Below are 5,926 nucleotides of genomic sequence, written 5' to 3'. Positions count from 1 at the left end.
CAAAGGCTTGTGTCGCTTAAGTTTCGTCGGTACGAAGTTACGGAAAATCAATTAAAAAACGGAGACGTAACAATATGTAAATGAAAATTATAAAGTTGATAATAATAAAATAGCAGATTCTTTTTCTTATATCAGTACGTTAATTGCTATAGTAACACTATCCAGCTCTAGAAACAGCAAAAAACAATGTCATGGAAGTTAAGTATAGAAGCTAAAACTGTAGAACTAATGAATTTCTGTTTTTGAAGTTAAGCACATAGCTACACAATGGGCTATCTGTGCTCTGCCCACCGCGGGTATCTAAACCCGGTTTCTAGCGTTGTAAATCCGCAGACATACATCTGTGCCACTGGGGGACTCCTTGTGTTGGACAGCGTAGTTGTAAATAGTTTGAGGCCAGTCTAGAAAGTATCTGGAGAAACACTATCATATTTCCGCGTAGAGTTCTACATAAGTTTTTATGTTCAGCATATGCGGCGAGTTATATGTGTTATTAGATGTAATGCCAAGAACATTTAATTGAAGGCATATGCGACGAGTTGTATGTGTTGTATTAGATGTAATGCCTAGAGCATTTAATTAACTGGACTGAAAATCCTCACTATAATTTTAATACATCAGAACACTAAAATATATGCTTTCTGAACACCTGGGTGGAATTTTGTGTGGAATGATCCTACGAGAGGCCACGAGATCACATGCGTGTACGTAGTGTGAAGTTTAAGTAGCCTATACACACATGTATTACACCTGTACAATACACGTACACGTTTAGTGAGGAAGTTATGTCTTAATCACACAGAATAAGAATGAGGTTGTGATGAATATCGTTGGATTTTATCTGTATTTATTTTCATGTGATTCCAGTAGTTTGTTAGTCTGAATGTGCATTGTAGTTGCTTTAGTGGGCAACACGTATATTAATCCTGGTTGAAACTAAAATAATTTTAGCTGAAAACTCTTAGTTTGCTTGTGATGACTTATTTTGTGATGTCAAGAGAGAGTTGAGGTTAACAGATCATAGATGGTGGTTCAGTATCGGGTAACAGCTATTGAAGTATACTTCATGAATGCAATCAATAAGGTTGCTATGGGTACCATGTGTAAGGCCATAAAAAGTACGTTTAACGCTATAAGCATATAAGATATTATGCGATGTTGATATTGTTACGTCTCCGTTTGTTAATTAACTTTCCGTAACTTCGTTCCGACGAAACTTTAGCAACACAAGTCCTTACTTAATAAAACTGGTTTATTCTTTCTGAATATAACTTTACGATACACTTGATTTCAATATTCGCGCTAAAACAAACGCTATAACGAACTTCAACAATACTCTCTGACTGCAGATCAATTACTCACTACCTACACACATTCCCCCGTCACGTTGTGACCATCCTATATATACCAGGCCTACCCCCAATCTAGTAAATGCTAGAGCACTCCCGAAGGAACAGGACAGTTCTAGAAAACGGGTGGCGTGACACTAGTCACGTGACCTCGCTGACGCAACAATATGTTATAAAATTACTTTGGTTGAACTGAAGCTAATTTTGTACATACTTTACTTAACCGTGAAAATCATTAATACTGTTTTTGTTCGTAACATTTTTCAGTTACTATTGTATGAACTAATTCAATATACAATTTTTTATGGTATCACTTGAATAATAAAACAAACAAACAATGATATTATTAAGTGTAAGTTCGATTGTAACAGATTACATTGAAAAGAAAGAACTATATTTTGTTAAGTACAAAGCTACATATTGGGCTATCTGTGCTCTGCCCACCACGGGTATAGAAAACCTGGTTTTTAGTGTTAATGTATTGTTAGAAGCTCCAGTCACCAGTGGTTGTGCGAAGAACATCGCCATGTATCACATATAAGTCAACCATAAACATATTTTTATGATCTTACACCTTGCATTGCTCAACTTTTTGACTAATATTAAGATTTGTTTTGATTTTACTTTTAATACAACATTTCTCTGAGCACACGAAGACATCTTTGGGAAATGTAGTCGGTGTGATTATGAGAACAAAACAGACCTGGTCATGAAATCAAAAGGCTTAACTTTATGAATTTTATTGTGGATTTTTGTGAAACTTTTGTTGTAAAACAAATATACCTGAATTCCATTAGCATCTTACTACAGCAAGCGTAATGATTATGATAACAATATTGGCCTAGTCATGTAAGTAAAAAAAAAAAGTTTTAACCTTTTGAAAGTTAACTTTCAAAATGTTATAATATATGTATATATCCAACGTTATGGATAATCTTTTGTTTCTCATCGTCCGATCCAACTGAATAGTTCTGATATTAAACAAATGGCTTCTTGGGCAGTGACTTATGGAAGACAAACGAAAGGTCGGAAATATTATTTTTACATGCCCCTGATTTTGAACCCACAATGAACAGTTTAACGAGAATTTGGGTAAAAGACGTGTGCAGTTAACAAGATTTTTATCACAGATTTTAGGCCTACGTGTTTCATAATTTCACTTTTGGCACTTTAAACTCAAGCCTGTAACACTTAAATCTTTGTTAGAAGTAAATTATATATAGAATTTTGCTTTGATTCAACTTGTTTACCAAATCATAATGAATATGAATAATTCAGTAATTCAACAGGTAACGAATAGAGATGTTCAAGTGAATCATGTCAAATGTTCTCGTAATTTGTACACTCAAACAATGTTTTGTATATATTACAATATAGTAGAAAAGTAGTTACTGATAAGGGAATGATGTTTTGAAAGCTTATGTCAGTATTTTTGTAGACATGATCCTATAATTCGGTTTATTTCTCTCGTTTAATCAGAATGACAAAATAAATACAAGTTATAAACATAAAAATAAATTATTATGATTGTAATTAGTAATGAAAAAGCACCGGCACTTTATGTTTCCATCTCAAATTAAACCTTTTTCCCTCCTTCTTTGATAGATTGTTTAGGCAGAGTATTCATGATGAAACTTTTTAGAATGGACGGCAACTGCCTGTTTTAGAGACACAAGTGTAGAGGACTACGTTTCGAAAGTCTTACGCCTTTCGTCCTCCTTTTTTTACCTAATGACTACATAAACACATATAAGTGTTAAGGATTTTTGAAACCATTCAAGTTCGAAATGATAAATGTAAACACAATATCTTAATCATTACTTGCACATAATTATTATCATTATTTAAATTATTATAGTTTCTTCCAAGATGTAAAATTATACTAATGATGAAGAAAACAAATATTGATTATAATATGCTCTAAAATATAACTTTTATTTTAAATATTTGAGAAATTTTCCCTAAAAAATTGAAGTGGTTTTGTTTTTCTTAACATTAAGGAATCCTAATAGTTAATTAATATCTACGTAATCCTTTGTATTTTTACAAATAGATTAAATACACCAGGTTTTCCACAGCGTAGCTTAAAATTAATGAGGTCAACAAAACGTCGAGATTTAAAAGACCAACCCTTTTCTGGAGTTTAGGGGATAAAACGAAAGTACATCTTAGTGTGACAGGCTTAACAAGCCGAGGATTCAAGGCTTGCATTGCCGCAAAAAAAGGCGTTTTGCACTTAGGACCGTGGGTATAAGAGCAATGGTGAAATCCCACTATCCGACCAGACAAAACTAGTCAAACAGCCGGCAACGGTACTGTTGTCTAGCTACCTTCACTCTAATCCACCAGTTCAAAATTAGGGACGATTATGGGCAGGTAGCTTTACACGTAATTCTGAAAAGAGGAAATAAATATTACGGTTTAGAAGCCTTGTATCAATATTTGAATAGAGTTTGAAATATATTTGTTGGTTGTAAAATTACACGTAACGATTCGAGAAACGAAAAATCAAAACCAAAGTTTAACTGGAGATTGTAACATTACTATATAGGCTTGTAATTTGTACTCAATAATATGTGCTTCATTCTATTACAGTTTGAAGTTCACATCCATACGCCTCAACGTGATTAGCACAATTAATATGTTAGTGGGATAAATATACTTGCTGAAATTAATAACACAACTGCCTACGAGTCCTGTGTTTGTTTGTTTGTTTGTTGTTGTTTTTAGCCACAAAGCTTCATAGTGGTTTATCTGTTCGATGATCAATTTTTAGCGTTATAAGCCTTCAAGCTTACCACTTAGATACCGAGGGGGTAAGTATTCTATAAGAATTATTTCAAAGAAATGTAGTAAATCAGAAAATTATTGTAATATTATCATTATTAAAACGAAAAAGAAAGTTATAATTTATTCTTACATTATTTTGAACATTATACGTACATGTCCATATGAACCTAAAACTAATTTTTATACGGTGCAATATGACTAGAATCACACGAAAGGCGATTAGTTTTAAGAAATATAAAATGTATTTTATTACAAGATACTACGTAAGCCGTTCAGAGAGGGCGTTGCAACATATATTTTAGTTTGATAACTATACTCTGAGGTAATTAAAGGGTTGTGTAAAGCAGCGTTTCTCAAACTCTACGATATAATGGACTGTTGCGCACCTTTGAAATTGAAATACAGCGTAAAACTGTTATGATTTATGTATGAATATCCTGCATATATTTTTGTTTTTACTAAATCCCACGAACCTGGAGGTTAAAAAACTTATTGTGATATTAGTTAATTTTCTTATATAATATATAACACAACTTGAATAATTATATATCAATAATATATATGCATAATTAGTTAAAAATTGCTAAATTCATGGAACATTGATTTTTAACAATTGAGTTTGTTTACGAATCACAATGTACGTTGTGTGTAACACATTTCCAGTGAATAAAACTCTTTGTTTTTGTACTTTATTAGTGACCGTTTATACAGCTGGGGTTGAGAACCTATCAAATGTCAGTTATCAAGTGCCTTTTTTTTTATTTTTTCGGGGATGTATTAAGAGGATGTTAAAGCTTGCGACATGGGAACAGCGTAAAGGTTGCTAGTGTCACTGGGGCTGTGGGACTGAGAACAGTAACATAGTCTCTGACTGTGTGAATAGCTTCAAACTTTAGTCGCACATGCCTAAATTTTAGGAGTTTGATTTTTATAAAGTTGGAACACCTTCAGGAGCTCAGATCATCAAACTAATAGTAAGGAAAGCCGTTACTTGTATCGCTATCAGTAAGCTATTCATGATCTGAAAAGATGCAACTCGCAAGTGAATTTCTATTTTTCATGGAAAGGCATATTCGTGTAACATTGTAAAGGTAAATTTTCTTTTATTTGACTTTCAAGAAGTCATAATCTTTGTGAATAGCAATATGTAAGTTTCACCTGAATGTAAAACTTTTTATTCTGTGTATATTTTATCTCAAGTTATTGCTCAGTACATAAAACACTTTTTAGTGTATAACTTTTGCACTTGTTTCATTGCATACGAGTAAGATGTGATTTTAATTTTCACTGATATTACTTAAATATAAAATTTAGCTGTTTTGTATTGATAAAATGATAATTTTCCTAGTGTTAAGAATTTGGTATTGGGATGCCACTTTTTTGTTGGTAATTTATTTATTATTAAATGAGTTGTTTTTTGTATTTACGTTTATTCTTAATTAGTCATTTCATTAAATTTAAGTTTTTCTACGTATTTGTTTTCTCTTTTTGTTGATTTTTACTTGTGGTTTTGTTATTTTCATTTTCTTTGTGCTTAAGCTATTAATTTAATATTTAGACTAATATATCCAACTAAGGGTCTATAAAATGCTTGGGATTTATACTTTGTAAATCCCTTTGACTGTATGAAATATGTATGACAAATTACTTGTATACTAATACACTTTACTACACATGAGCTGTTTGAAAATATGTAAAACCAGATAATATTATATCTTATAAGTAACAAGTTAACTGTGAAACTTGCAACTATTGTTGTAGAAGAAACAAATAATTATAAGTAAATT

General features: G+C 31.9%; 1 protein-coding gene and 1 long non-coding RNA gene across 2 annotated transcripts in view; one reads left to right on the top strand and one right to left on the bottom strand.

The window, feature by feature from the left end:
- Window positions 1-3,285: 3,285 nt before the first annotated feature.
- The window catches only part of LOC111086335, a 17,456-nt gene continuing 14,815 nt past the window's right edge, over window positions 3,286-5,926 (bottom strand). The window contains exon 3 of the long non-coding RNA XR_002611050.1: window positions 3,286-3,743. This is a non-coding gene — a long non-coding RNA (uncharacterized LOC111086335). The remainder of the gene's footprint in view (window positions 3,744-5,926) is intronic.
- The window catches only part of LOC106461751 (heparan sulfate 2-O-sulfotransferase 1-like), an 11,852-nt gene continuing 10,649 nt past the window's right edge, over window positions 4,724-5,926 (top strand). The window contains exon 1 of the mRNA XM_022388781.1: window positions 4,724-5,230. The gene's annotated coding sequence lies outside the window, so the exon portion shown is untranslated. The remainder of the gene's footprint in view (window positions 5,231-5,926) is intronic.

This window comes from Limulus polyphemus, unplaced genomic scaffold (genome assembly GCF_000517525.1).
Source record: "Limulus polyphemus unplaced genomic scaffold, Limulus_polyphemus-2.1.2 Scaffold1023, whole genome shotgun sequence".
In the NCBI taxonomy this organism is placed as follows: Eukaryota; Metazoa; Arthropoda; class Merostomata; order Xiphosura; family Limulidae; genus Limulus; species Limulus polyphemus.
The sequence above is the reverse complement of the archived record's forward strand: the minus strand, read 5'-3'. Positions and strand labels throughout refer to the sequence as shown.